The following is a 14,991-nucleotide window of genomic DNA, read 5'->3' as shown; positions in this document are numbered from 1 at the left end:
GTTTGGTGAATCTCAAGCCCATGTCAGCCCTCCAAATCTCCCCAGGTGGAATGTACATAAGCTGATTCAGTCTCTGAGCCATCACTGCAGTGATGAGTCTGTTACTGCTCATTCAAGTGTTAAAAGGTTCAAGGATTGTCCTAGAATGTTAAAAAGAAAGACATTTCATAAATTCCACTGAAGGTTTTGCCATTCCATCCGATGTGCAGAAAGTCCCTGTAAAGGTCGTTTTTCTCTTTTGGCAACCAAATGTCTTCCCCCTTCCAAGTGGCACTCCTTGTTTTCTTTTGGAGAATCTCATCATCCTCAATATGTGCAATCAGGCTAGTAAATTTGGGTTTCCTGTGCTCCCGTTACAAAATCCACAGGAGTACCAGGCATATCCTTCTACCAGATTTCTTTTTTTCCTAATCACTATATAAGATTGACTGCCAAGTGACAGTCAACTGACCCAACATCAGCCAATATGACTCAGGGTTTGATTCTGGAGCGGGGAGGCAAAGATAGGAACAAAAGCATCAGAGCTTACTGATTCATTCAGAGTTCACTGATTCATTCATTCAGTGCCCTACAGGAAGGTTGAGCAGTTTGGGGCTGAGACATTCTGGCATTGCCAGGTTCAGCTTATCTGTTTTGCACATGGTTCTTCAGCTTTGCCATCCATCCACTAGCTCCTCCATATACCTTCAATAAATTATCTTTTAACTAAAATTTGAGTTGTTTTAATGTTTGACAAACTACCCTAAATGATATATTAAATACGTCAAGCTTTCAGGACAAAAGTAGAGAGCAGTAGCCATTCATGACCAAGTGCTAGCTGGCTTGGTTAGAACAGAGGGTTAAGAGCACAAGCAGAGGATTCAGCCATACCTGGCTCAGTGACTTTGGACAAGTCATTTAATCTCTTCAGAAGCCTCATTTTTCTCCTCTAAAGACTGCAAAAGGTTATCTTCCTTAGATGGTTGTCATAATTAAATGAGGTGATGCACATAAGTACTTACCATGGATAGCTAGTACTTACTGTCGTTTCCCTGAAAATAAGACCTAGCTGGACCATCAGCTCTAATGCGTCTTTTGGAGCAAAAATTTATATAAGACCCAGTCTTATATAATATTATTATATTATATTATAAAGACTGGGTCTTATAGTAAAACAAGACTGGGTCTTATACTAATTTTTGCTCCAAAAGACACATTAGAGCTGATTGTCCGGCTAGGTCTTATTTTCAGGGAAACACGGTGTTAGGTACCATTATTTTTATTGGAAGAAATACTTGGCTACAACACCTCTTATCGTTAAGCTCCATTTCCCTGAGGCTAAATACAGCTTTATTGAGATTTTCTGAGACTTTGTAGTCTTCACATTGAGGTTAGAAGCCTTCAATTTACATACTAGTTTGACTTGTAATGGCCTCAACTAATTTGAGAAATTGTAGCATATAGGTGAGGCTCACCCTTTGGAAGACAACAAAATAGCAATACTGATTACATTTAAGCAATAGTTTTAAAAATCATATCTACTTGTATCAATGTAATACATGTACAGGCATGGCTGCTTTAATACATCTGTTGAAAACCTCATGTCCTGCAAAATCTTAACCTGAAAATAACAGGGCTGATGTTCTGTGGACATCTAGGTTTGAGTCAGTCCGTCTAATACCTCTAAAACTTACAATCAGAGCATTAACAAAAACAACTAACATTTTAATCAAAGTACCAGCATTGTCTTTCGTAGTCTTTCAGCTTGGGCTGCAGCAGTTTTCTGCGAGATGTGGGACCCAAGGACATTTGCCTTTGATGGAGACCATTTTCACCCCAATTAAAAAGCCCATCTGAGGTGCAACCACTTTAATTAATCCATTATTTTTAACCAGCAGGGAAGTCTTTTCAGCTTCTTCATCTGCACTTGCTGCTTCCCAGATCATGGAAAGCTTAGCAATTCTCGAATCCACAAAACCAACCACTACTTGCATTAAAGTCAAAACACTTCTGTTAACTTTTTGATTTTTTCCTTAAGGTCTTCAAATATTGCTAAGGCTTTCTCCTAATGGTGAGAAAACTTGTATTTGAATGTCTTAAAGCATTAACATGCTGGGAAAAATCTAGTATGAATCAAAATGAATTCTGCGTTTTGCCAATATAGTCCTCTTATTTGTCAGTTGGCTATGAAGTAATTATATCAACACGTTACAGCAGAACAAATTATATAAATAAAAAGAAAAAAAATCAAACAATACTGTGCAGTAATGAATTGACTTTGTCCAAAGAGAGATGTGACCTTTTCCTTTACTGCTGAGAGGTAACCTCTAAGCCCTTGGACTCATGCCTGATAAGAGTATCATTGCTTAGCTGGGGGCCTTGGGCCATAGGTATCAACTTGACCTCTGGAAGGGCTGTTGACTAAGGTTACCTATGCGGGCAGTCAACTATGTCTAGGCAACCAGGCCCCAATACAAACTGTGGACACTAAGGCGTGGGTGATATTCCCTGGTTGACAATACTCCATGCATGTTGTCACACATCGTTACTGGGAAAAGTTTGTACTGTTCATGCTTCCACTGGGAGAGGACAACAGAAGTTCTGAGCATGGTACTCTTCTGGACCCTGCCCTGTGTGCCTCTTCCCTCTGCTGGTTTTAATCTCTATTTTTTTTTTTTTTTTTTGCTGTAATAGACTATAACCATGAATATATTGCCTTTTCTGACTTCTGTGAGTCCTTCTAGCAAACTATTGAATCTGGGGGTGGCCTGGGGACTACTGAACTTGCAGTTGGTGTTGGAAATGAGGATGGTCTTGGGGATTCCAAAACTTTGCAAATAGTATAAAGCTCACAATAGAAAACCAGCAGCTCTCTGATCCATTTCCATTTCTTAAACATACTTCTCCAAGGTAATCACTTTCAATTTGTTTAGCTTTGGTTCTTAGCTCAATTTCTTCTTAGTTCTGTATCACTAAAAAATTTCTTAACGTTACATTTTTCCCATTTTAGTTAGCATCTACACACTTTTGACTATAGACAATTGTGACTGGCTTATATTTATATAAAACCTTTAAATATATATATATATATTTAAAGGTTTTATATAAATATATATATATATATATATATAAAATTAAATATATATATATAAAACCTTAATACTTTCTCATTATTGCTGAGTAAAGTTTACATTATTATGATTAGGTAAATATGGCACAATATGTGTTGTATATTTTTACATTTTTTTGGTTGCACAATGTTTGTTTTTCCTGTAGTTAATAATTGGTGTTGTTTAGTTCACTTTCTTAGTTTTCCATATACCCATCATGAATTTACCATCTCCCAACACCAATTTCTGATAGGGGAGAAATTTCTTTGTAGAATAGGCAAACACATATTACTTGCATTTTTTTTTCTTGGAGATATCCCTCAGGGACTCCTCAGTCTTTCAGTTCCAACAAGTGCCGGTTACTTTGTGGGTCTGCTGCACAACTATCTTTTTGGGGCTACGTACCTATGCTGGAAAATCTCCGTGCTTTTTACCTCTGATGGATCCTTTGTTTCCTGAATCCCAGGTCTTTTTCCTTTCATTTTTTAAAGGATTTTTATTAAAATATTGCTAACATAATGTTATATTAATTTCTGGTATACACTATAGTTATTCAACATGTATATACCTAAAGATCATCACCATGATAAGTCCAGCAACCATCTGCCACCGTACCTGCTATCACAGTATTATTGACTATATTTCCTATGCTGTACATTACATCCCCATGACTTATTTGTTTCATATCTAGAAATTTGAACCTCTTATTTTCCTTCACTTTTCCCCACGCTTTTTAATTTTTCAATTAAAGTTGATATTCAGTATTATTTTATATTAATTTCAGGTGTAAAGCTTGGTGCTTGGACATTTATATAATTTAAGAAGTGATCCCCCTGACTAGTGTAGTACCCACCTGGCACTATACATAGTTATGACCATATTATTTACTATATTCCCTATGCTTTCATTTACATCCCCATAGTTATTTTGTAACTACCAATTTGTACTTCTTAATCCCTTCCCCTTTTCACCCTGTCCGCAAACCCCCTCCCATCTATCACCGTGATAAACCTAGTACCCATATGACACCATACATAGTTATAATATTATTGACTGTATTCCTTATGCTGTACCCTACATCCCCATGGCTACTTTGTAACAATGAATTTGTCCTTCTTAAGTCCTTCTCCTTTTTCACGCATCTCCCCAACCCTTCTCCCATCTGGCAACCGTCAAAATGTCCTCTGTATTGATGAGTTTCTGTTTTGTTTGTTTGTTTATTTTGTTCTTTAGATTCCACATATAAGCAAAATCACATCACATCTGTCTCTGTCTGATACACTCCACTCAGCACAATATCCTCCAGGTCCATCCATGCTGCCACAGACGGCAAGAACACATTCCCTTCCCTGGCCGAACAATACTCCATTGTAAATATGTGCCACCTCTTCTTTATCCATTCACCCACTGATGGACACCCAGGCTGCCTCAACATGTTGGCTATTGTAAACAATGCTGCAATGAACATATGGATGCACACGTCCTCTTGAAGTAGCATTTTGGGTTTCTTTGGATAAATACCCAGAAGTGGGATTACTGGGTCATTTTTTGTCTCCTGTTATAGCCTTTGTTTTAAAGTTTATTTCGTCTGGTATAAGTATTGCTACCACAGCTTTTTTGTTTGTTTCCATTTTCATGAACTATCTTTTTTCATCCTTTTACTTTCAGTCTGTGTATATTGTTCAATTTGAAGTGAGTCTGTTGTAGGCAGTATATGTAAGAGTCTTGTTTTCTTATCTATTCAGCCACCCTGTCTTTTGATTGGAGCACTTAATTCATTTACATTTAAAGTAATTTTTGATAGATATGTAGTTATTGACATTTTATTATTCATATTTTTGATAATTTTTTTTTTCTTAAAGAAGACCTTCTGACATTTTGTGTAATACTGATTTGGTGTTGATGAATTCCTTTAGCTTTTTCTTGTTTGGGAAACTTTTTATCTGTCTTTTGATTCTAAATGACAGCTTTGCTACGTACAGTAATCTTGGTTGTATGTCCTTCTAGGTAACTAACTGCTTTTCTCTTGCTGTTTTTAAGATTTTCTCAATGTCTTTAACCTTTGGCATTTTAATTTTGATGTATCTTGGTGTGGGCCTCTTGGGGTTCATCTTGCATGGAACTCTCGGCTATCTGGGATTGCATGTCTATTTCCTTCACCAGGTTACAGAAGTTTTCTGTCATTATAATTTGAAATAGGTTTTCAATTCCTTACTCTCTCTCTTCTCCTTCTGGTACGCCTATGATGGGAATGTTGGTATGCTTGATATTGTCCCAGATGACAAACTATTATTTTCTAAATTCTTTTTTCTTCGTGCTGTTTTGATTAGATGTTTTCTGTTACTTTATCTTCTAAATTGCTGGTTTGGTCCTCTGCTTCATTCAACCTACTGTTGACTCCCTCTAATGTATTCTTCATTTCAGTTATTATATTCTTTATTTCTGACTTGTTCTTTTTTATGTTTTTTATGTCCATTTTTATCTTTCCTTTGTTGCTGTTGTTGTTGTTGTTGTTGTTGAAGTTCTTTCTGAGATCACTGAGCGTCTTTATAATTGGTGTTTTGAACTCTGCATCTGGTAGATTGCTTCTCTCCATTTTGTGTAGTTCTTTTTCTGGAGCTCTGCTCTATTCTATTTTACTTGGGACATGTTTCTTTGTATCCCATTTTGGCTGCCTCCCTATGTTTCTTTCTATATATTAGGTAGGGTTGCTCTGTCCCCCAGTCCTAATAGAGGTGACTTTATGTAGTAGGTGTCCTGTGGGGCCCAGTGGTACAGTCTCCCTGATTACCTGAGTTGGGTGCTCCAGTTGTGTCCCTTGTGTGGGTTGTGTGTCCCCTCCTATTGTAGTTGAGCCTTGGTTGCTATTTGCATGTCAATGGGAGGGACTGACCCTTGGGATGTTTGATTGTGACTACAGTGGAGGAGCTGTGGTGCAGGGGCTGACCCTACAGAACATGATTTTTTTAGCAGGGCTCTGGTGCCTGCCCATTCTGCTTTTGGGTATGTCATCCTTGGAGATGACCAGGTGATGTTCTGGCTTGGTCCAAAGCTGAACTCTGGGCATGCCATCCCCAGGACTTCCTGGGAGAGGTTCTGCCACAGGCCAAGCTCAGCTGAAGACTGTGCCCTGCCTTGGGCCACCTAGAATGAGCCACAAAGGAATCCACAGATGGCCACCTGCTGTGCTGGATTTGGAGGTCCCTTGAAAGGCCAAGCTGTAAACCAAGTCTGGCTGTCACTAGTGCCAGGCTTAGGACTGCTCAGCAGGAGGTATGGGACATGTCAAAGCTAGATGCTACTTGTTTGGGTTTTGTGAACCTTTGAGAGATTTTAGGAAAGTCCACAGCATGAACCAAGACATGCCATTTGTATGAAAAAGCCACTGGCTTGGGTGTGCCTGAAAGTTGGGTGGAGCAGGGTCTCAAGAAATCACCAGGGCTGGGAGAAGGAATGGTGTTAGCCAGGTTGACAGAGACTCAGATATGGCGTCCAACCGCATTTGCACACTGAGTGGGGGGAGGGCTCAACAAAGAAACAATGGCTTCTGTCAGCTCCTCTGTCTGGGAGAAAGCTGCCCTTCTAGTCCTTAACCTGAAGCCAGACAACTCAGTTTTTCCCCATTCTTTGGTGCCTTTTGAGCTGCTGCCCCAGTGCTAGAGCTCAGAGCAAGTGAGTCTGTGCACAGGCCCTTTAAAAGGAAAGCCTGAGATTGCAGCCACTCTTGTCTCACTCAGCCATAATTTCCACTGGTTTTCACAGCCAGAAGTTATGGAAGCTTCTTTCCCTGTCACTGGAACCTTGGGCTGGGGAGCCTGGTGTAGGGTTGGGACCCTTTGCTCCTCTGGGGGCACCTTTGCAGCCAAGATATCCCTCCCATTTTTTTAATGGTCACACATAGGTGTGGGTCCAGCCTATTTCATGTCTCTGTCTCTCCTACCAATCTCAATGTGACTTGTCTGTGTGTTCTTAGTTGTAGGGCTTCGATTCAGCTAGACTTCAGGAAATTCTCAGTGATGGTTTTTCTGCAGTTTAGTTGTAATTTTGATGTAATGTGAGAGGAGGAAGCGCAGTGTTTACCTATTCCACCATTTGACAGGATCATCTCTCGGGTCTTTTTCCTTGATTTATTTTTCACTTTGGTTACTTTCTCAATTTTCAAGATGCTTCATGAGAAAGAGTATCTTGGAAATAAAGTTATGGTATTTTTGTATGAATGAAAAATGTCCTTATCCTAACAGTTGATTAATAGTTTGACTGAATATGAAATTCTAGTCTGGACATTATTTTATTCATATATTTTCAGATGATTGGAACTATTTATCCATCAATATCTAGCTTCCAGAATTGTTATTGAGAAGTTTAATGACATTCTCTTTCCTCATCCTTTGTATGTGACCTGGTTTTCTCTCTTGAACTTTGAGCATCTTCTCTGTATCTCAGATTTCTCTGAAATTTACCCTGAGATCTGTCTTTTTTACTCATTTGGCTGGGAATTCATTTGGCTTTTTACTTTGGAAACTCATATTCTTCAGCTATGGGAGATTTTCTTGATAATTTTCTTCCTTCAATTATGTCTTTTCTCTTTCTGGAGCTGTTATTTATTATTTAGACGTCCTGAATCAAATCTTTAGTTTTCCTAATTTTCTTTATATTTTCCCTGTTCTTGATCATTTTCTTCTTTCTTGGAGATTTCTTCAACTTTATCTTTGAACTCCTCTATTGCTTTTTAAACTTCTGTTGCTATGGTTTTAAATTCTAAAAGATTCTTATTCTCTAAATGTTGTTTCATGAATCTTCTCTTTTTTAAAAATTTTTTTCCCACTGTATTGTTTTTTATTTACTCTGCTTTCTCTCTATTTTTTTTTCTGTATAATTTTTTTAACGTTGTCTTTTACCCTAAAGTGTTTTCTGAAGTGCTTTGTGGTCATTCATGTTTTTATATTTAATGAAGTCCTATTGTTGGAATCTGTACATTATATGCTTAGATAGAGCTTCCTGATTACAAACATTCTAGTAGGGTGATACTTGAAACTGGTGTGTTTTCATTGGGAGAAACCCCAAATGTCAGTATATCTTTTCCTTTGAGTTGGTTAGTTTTCCTAAAGGTGAATCTTCTAGTTACCTGTCTGGAGATAATAATAAAGATAGTATGAAGTAAGTATTTTGGAAGCCAATGGTCTCATTGTTCAGTATGATGACTTTTAATTAAATCCTAATCTTATCAGGACAGTTAATTTCCTCCTCAGCTGTGCTAGATATCTAGAACCTTTCTGGAAAGTAAACTTCCAACTTTGAAACAGGCATGACAGACAGGTAGTGGCCTGGCAGGGATGTAACTGCATCATATGTGTGTGTGTGTGAACACACACACACACACACACACACACACACACACATATATATAAATTCTTATTTTTTATTAGTTTCAGTTATACAAAACAATGTAATAGATATTTATCATTTATATCCCTCACAAAGTGATAACCCCCCTCCACCAATCTACTACCCCTCTGACATCACATACAGCTGTTATATTTCCACTGTCTCTATTCCTAATGCTATACTCCACTTCTTGTAACTATATATAAACCAGGTGTCCTATTTTCAATCCTAAACTTCCTGTTTCAGAGGTTGTTGGTAGACCAGTTACTGAATCTTCTGCAGATCTACAGTGTGAAGTGATTTTCATCTGCTTGAATTCCTTTACTTGGGTACTTATCACAAAAAACAGGGGGAAAAAAAGGAAAGAAAAGAAAATTAAAAAAAAAACAAGTTGAAATCAGTTGTTATTTGTTCATCTCTTTCCATCTTCCATAACTGTATTGACATTTCTCTTTTCCTCCTCCTCCTCCTCCTTCTCTCTTTCTCTCTCTCGCTCTCTCTCTCTGGCTTTATTACCTTTTTATCTCTTTATTATTATTATAAGCGTTCTGAAAGAAAGTAGAGGAAACACATGTACTTGATCTTCCTTTTCTCATATCCTTAAAACATATGACCTCCAACACCACTGCAGCAAGGGAAGAGAGAACTGGAAGTCTTTGCAGTGGCTTTACTTAGCCTTTGGCTCAGAAATAACACACATTATTTAGACTCAAAATAAATTCACCAGTTCCCATTTAATGGCAAGAAGCTGTGAAGTGTTTTATTCCATGTGCCAGGAAGAAGACTAGCCTGGATATTTGTAGACACTAATAATGTTGACCACACATTTATTGAGTTCTTACTATATGTCAGGCATTGCACCATTACACATATTAATCTAACTTACACTCATGAAATCCTTTGAGATAACTATTATTTATGTCATCTTTTTATTTATGAGGAAACTGAAGCACAGAGAAGTAACTCACTTCCACTCAACAAATAATGAGGAGCAAAGTCATGATTGGAACCCAGGTGGTCTGACTCTAGAGCCTTTGGACTTAACTACTGAGCTGTTTTTCCTTATATTTAATTAATCCACACAAGTTTATTAAGGAATAATTTTGTGCCAGACACTGTGTTAGGTATATAAAAAAATATGAGAGAATTTGTGACAAAATGCTAATTCTTTACTTATGAATAGTGAAATCAGGGGTGATTTTTTTCTTTTCTTTTGCTCTTCTGGATTATCTGATTTTTCATTTAAAGAAATCCACATAATTTTATAATCAGTAAAAACTTTCCAGTTTCAAAACAGATGGACGGGAATTTGCTTCAGGTACTTTACGAATTAGTTCAAGGAGTAAGGACACAGGAATAATGGCTTATCAAATTCTGGTTAAAAAATTATTATTTATTGGGTGGCTATTGATTCAGATTTCCTCCTTGAGGCAGCCTGGGAAAAATCTAAATCTACTGTATGGAACTTTTATGATGGGACAATGAAGGGTAAGTCTCCTTTATAAAAATCCACATATTTTGAAAGCTTAGTGCCATTTCAGGGGCCACCTGGAGGACAACTCACTACTTGAGATCATTGGGAAAATAAGCACATGGCCTGAAGGATTAAGTACAAGCTGTAAAGGTTTATTCTTTATCTGACTTTACAAATTATATAAATATTTCCAGGCTTAATTTAAATTCAAAGCTCAAATTCAACTTAAATTCAAAACTCAGGTCATTCATGAAATCCTTCAACTTTTCCATCATTCAGACAATTATTTCTCTTTGAATTCCAGAGTCTGTTGGAGTCGCTATCTCATGTAAACTCAGTTCTAGTAATGTCTTATATTCTTCATAAATCATAGTCATAGACACATAGACTGTTAGAAATGAAAGGAAACACAATTCATTGGATCCAACTCTTTTTTCTAAGATGATGTAGCTGAGATGTAAGGCATAGATAAAGGATTTGCTAAAAATCCTACCACATACTAGTAGTAGATCTAAGACCAGAATTTAGGACTTCTTCCACTTAGGCCAAAGGTCTTTCCCCTATATTACTTCATGGATTGTAATTTTGTTTTTTTTAAGTACTAATATTCTTGGAGAAAGAGATCATGTCTTTTACTTCTCTGTAATTTGAAAAAATTCATTTACCAAATCTATGTAAAGGGCATAGCAACCTTAGCATAGTAAACCTTAGCTCCAAGAGTGAAAATAGATGAATGAAACTTTAATTGATATTATCTTTCTAGATTTCAGTGTTGAAAAGGATTCAGAAGCTACATCTAAATTGGGTAGGAAAGAATGCTGTGACTGACTAGTGACATTTGCCATGGGTATTGGAGGAGACTATGTGATACATGTGTCAAATATATGGGTTTCCCTCTGCTAAATAATCAATGCTCTGCAACTATATGAAACCCCTGGGAAGGATGTACATGGAGAAAATAAGTGGAATATTGATACCTACTCAGTAACCAGAACAGAAGCATCAATACTAGCTACTAATGTGATGATATATGCTCTAGCCAGATTGTTTCAGTGTTAACGTCTTTATAAACCCTAAAGCTATAGGCATATAGTAAGTGCTCAATAAGGACTTACTAATTGATTGAAATTAGGCTATAAACACTCTCACAAAGCTATATACATATAGTAAGTGCTCAAAAAGGACTTACTAATTGATTGAAATTAGGCAATAAATACTCTCACCACACAACTGTCCCATCCTTCTTTGGTAACCCTAGGTCAATCATAATAGTTGGCACTTAGCAGGTGCTTTAAAATTCCGTGTAGAATTAAAAATATGACCTTTAAATCATGACCATGAATTATAGATTACCAATGCACAATCCCATCTGACATAAAATTAAAAATATTATAAGCCGGTGACTGTACTACATGAGTATAGTATTTTCTATATTCTTTGAATCACCTCTCAAAGTTGACCAGATAGCATGAAAGAAAAAGGGGGATTCAGAAAACTCTCCTTTAACATATAGGATTTTATGAGTCAAATTACGGGGAAAAACTGACTCCGCGTGGACTTCCATTTTGTATGTCATTCTTCTTCCGTAGGCTCAGCCTGCGTGATGTCAGGAGTTCCGGAAGTCAAAATAGCGTGGGGGCATGGATCCAATATTGAGTCATACTCGGTGGAAGAAATCTACACCGAAGTCTGGATGAGATAATTTGGTTGTGAGTGTTAGGGATATGACTGCTGATCACAGAGGAAAAAGGGCAACCAAGGTGTAAGTTTTGTCTTACGATTACTTACTCACTGAAGACTTGAGGATAGCAAGAGATACCATCGAAAATCTTGCTGACGCTTAATGCATAATCAGAGCCAGTTTTCAGAAAGAAAGTCTAGCTGAAAAGAAAAAAGAAAGTTTTTAGCCCCTTTAGTTTAGTAATACGGTCACACTTTGGCTCCTGGTGGGTTTGCAAACCTTTGAAAGGATATCTTGGTGGTGAATTATTCTGCAGTCTCAGTGTTGGCTGAACCAACAAAGTGTGAAACCTCTAGTTTGCATGTGCAACCTAAGGTGTTTTACAAGCAGAAAAGAGAGAGAAATATCTTCTTTGGTAAAGTTGACGAGACAGGAAAAGATTGTAAAAGGATATACTATTGTAGTGACAACATTCTGAACCAAAGAATTGTATGTTGAAAGAGGAAAATCTAATAGCATATGATTCACTTCTAGCCTGAGATGCAGGACCAGTTACAAAATTTGCAGGAACCAGTGCAAAATGAAAGTGGAGCCCCTTTCTAAAAAATTATTAGGAATTTCAAGAAGGTAACAACAGAGCATTACACTAAATGTGGGCTGTTCCAAGTTTGGGGTCTGGGATACATGGTGCAGGTCTCATGTCCATGAATTTGGGCCTGCTTGAATGTCTAGTAAGAATTTTAAAACTTTTATTTTCATTCTCACTATTTTGTAAGGAATGTAAGAGTGAGTATTATCTCGCAAATTCTATGGAAAAAAATAAAATCTCGGAAACCAAATCCTGAGAAGATGTGATTATTTGAATTCGCATATCTAGCACAGTTTTAAGGCACATACAATAGTCTTAATGGGTACTGATTGATTGGGGGACAGGTGTATTAGGGAAATGGCCTTGGTTCTAGACTCAGCTTTGCATTATCCAGTTGAATGAATTTCAGCATAGCACTTTGTTTTCTTGGGTCTTGATTTACAAATCTAAAACGTAAGGGATTAGATCATAGATAATCTCTATAATTTCATAATTCTGTGATGTGCTTGGTCATGCCATCAAGAGTTATTAGACCCTGGATTTTAACCATATAGTTACTAATCTAAACATCTGGCCATATTGTAAACATAATCATAATATATATCTATTATTTTGAATAGGCACTCTCAATTTATAAATGCCCAGATAATATGTAATTTCCAGTTGTGTATCTCACTATTCTTAATTCCTTACCTCCAACACCGTATTTCAGTGGATAAATGAAGAGATGGGCAGAACCAATTTTTATTCCTTTCCAGAAAATTGGCAATATTTCTTCCAGTAACTTGGAGTTTGGCCAGTGGTTTCCTGGATGGTATTGGGTGCCTGCAGTGTGTCTTCAGCTTTGATAAGGGTTTCTTGTCACTGTGTCACCTTAAGCACACTGCCTGGGCCATATTTTTCCTTGAGGAGAGCCACACTGGAGCTTTGTGGGCAGTGGCATGTTTTCTACACTTTTCCCTGGCCTAACATGAGGCTTTGGTCCTGCAGATACGTTTTGATCTTGTTTATTCTTTGGGAAGAAAGCTCCTCAAAGAGTGTTCTGGCTTTTTGCACAAAATAATACACGGAATTATCCCAGGAAGCAGGATTTGGCTAAAAACATAGCATCATGTTTCCAACATAATCATAAATCTTATTTAATTAAAAACTAGTTTCTTACAGTTAGAGCTGATAACATTGGAATTAGACCAAACTTGAGGGGAAAAAAAACTCAAAGTAAATCCTTCATTGAGCATTCAAATTCTCATTTATTCAGTGTTGTCTGTGGGCAGATCTCCAGGTTAAAAGTTTTTAGGGAAGAACAGGATGTCAGAGAAGCAATGAAACAATTTCTGATTTTATGGAACTCAGTCTAAAATGGGAGACAACACATGAGTAACTAATTCAAACGTGAGATTGAGGGACCAGGACTCTAAAGTATAAACCAAGTGCTAGGCCTGTAGAGGGGACGTGAGATTAATTTTGAGGCGGACAATTTTGGGAGAAGTGATGGAGATAACGGCTTTTAGGCTGGGCTTGGATGAATGAGCACCACCCTCAGGGGCACAGATGAGGGGAAAGAAAACGCAAGGCCAAAGGAATAGCATAAGCATAAGTTCAGGGTGTGTTTGTATAGGAATGACTAGTCAAGTAACATGCCTAAATAACAATAGATAACTATTGAATGCTTACGACATGCCAGGCAGAATTTTTAGCACTTTATATGTACCATGTGATTTCATTTTTAACAGAAGCCTGGAAGGGGATACTAATATTAGGCCCATTTCTGAGTCACAGAGGAGTTAAGGAGCTTGCTCAAAATCACATAGGTAGATAGTTTCCAGGGTTCAACGTTGCATCCATAAACACAATGCTCTCGTGCCTACAGTGCAGGTTGAAACGCAAGAGCCTGGAACCAGAGAGTGGTGGGCCTTCCGTGCCGTCCCCACATGTTTTACCTCATAAATAAATTACTAAGGGAGGAGGAAGAATCCTATTTCTTTGTATTTGGAAGGAAAAGAAATAAAAAAAGTAAAAACAACTCTCCGTTGTTAATGATTATTTAGAACAATTGATCATCTAGAGCTGTACTATTCAGCACAGTAGCCCCAGCCATATGTGGCTACTGAGCATTTGAAATATGAATAGTCTTAAATTGAGATGTGCTGTAGGTATAAAACGCATACCGGATTGCCAGGATTTGGTATGAGAAAAAGAATGTGAAATAATAATGTGGTGTATTGATACATATGGAAATGCTCTTTTGGACATACTGGTTGAAATACAATATATTTTCAAATTATTTTTATTTAGTTAGTTTTTTACTTTTATTCATGGAGCTACTAGAAAATTTAAATTTATCTATTTGGCTTGCCTTATCTTTCTATTGGGCAGTGTTGGCCCAGAGCAATTTCAAGCTGTGGTAGAATATTGTACTAACCCTGGTGAAGGACTTCTTCCCCACATTGGCTTTTCTTTTAGCCACACTCTTTCCTTGCTTTCTAGCCATTTGCAAGAAAAAATTTAAAAGGCACCCCCTTTGTAAAGGATTGAGAGCCCCTAGAATTTCCTTTTCATTTGCTCCCAACCACAAACAAATGATCAATATGCTCTGTCAACACTTTGGAGTCAGCATTTTACAAGGGCAAAGGGAGGAGGTGCAAAAAAAAAATTCCAATCCCTGAATAGTGTGAAGTAAAAGTGCTTTCAGAGGATCCCACAAGAATGGCACTGGTGGGCATAATGGGTCTGTCTCATCGTCAAAAGACCCAAGGAGTTGAAAGGAAACTCT

Source organism: Rhinolophus sinicus, chromosome 1 (genome assembly GCF_057876585.1).
Source record: "Rhinolophus sinicus isolate RSI-liver-muscle chromosome 1, RSI-T2T, whole genome shotgun sequence".
Lineage (NCBI taxonomy): Eukaryota > Metazoa > Chordata > Mammalia > Chiroptera > Rhinolophidae > Rhinolophus > Rhinolophus sinicus.
This window is presented reverse-complemented; position numbering follows the sequence as displayed.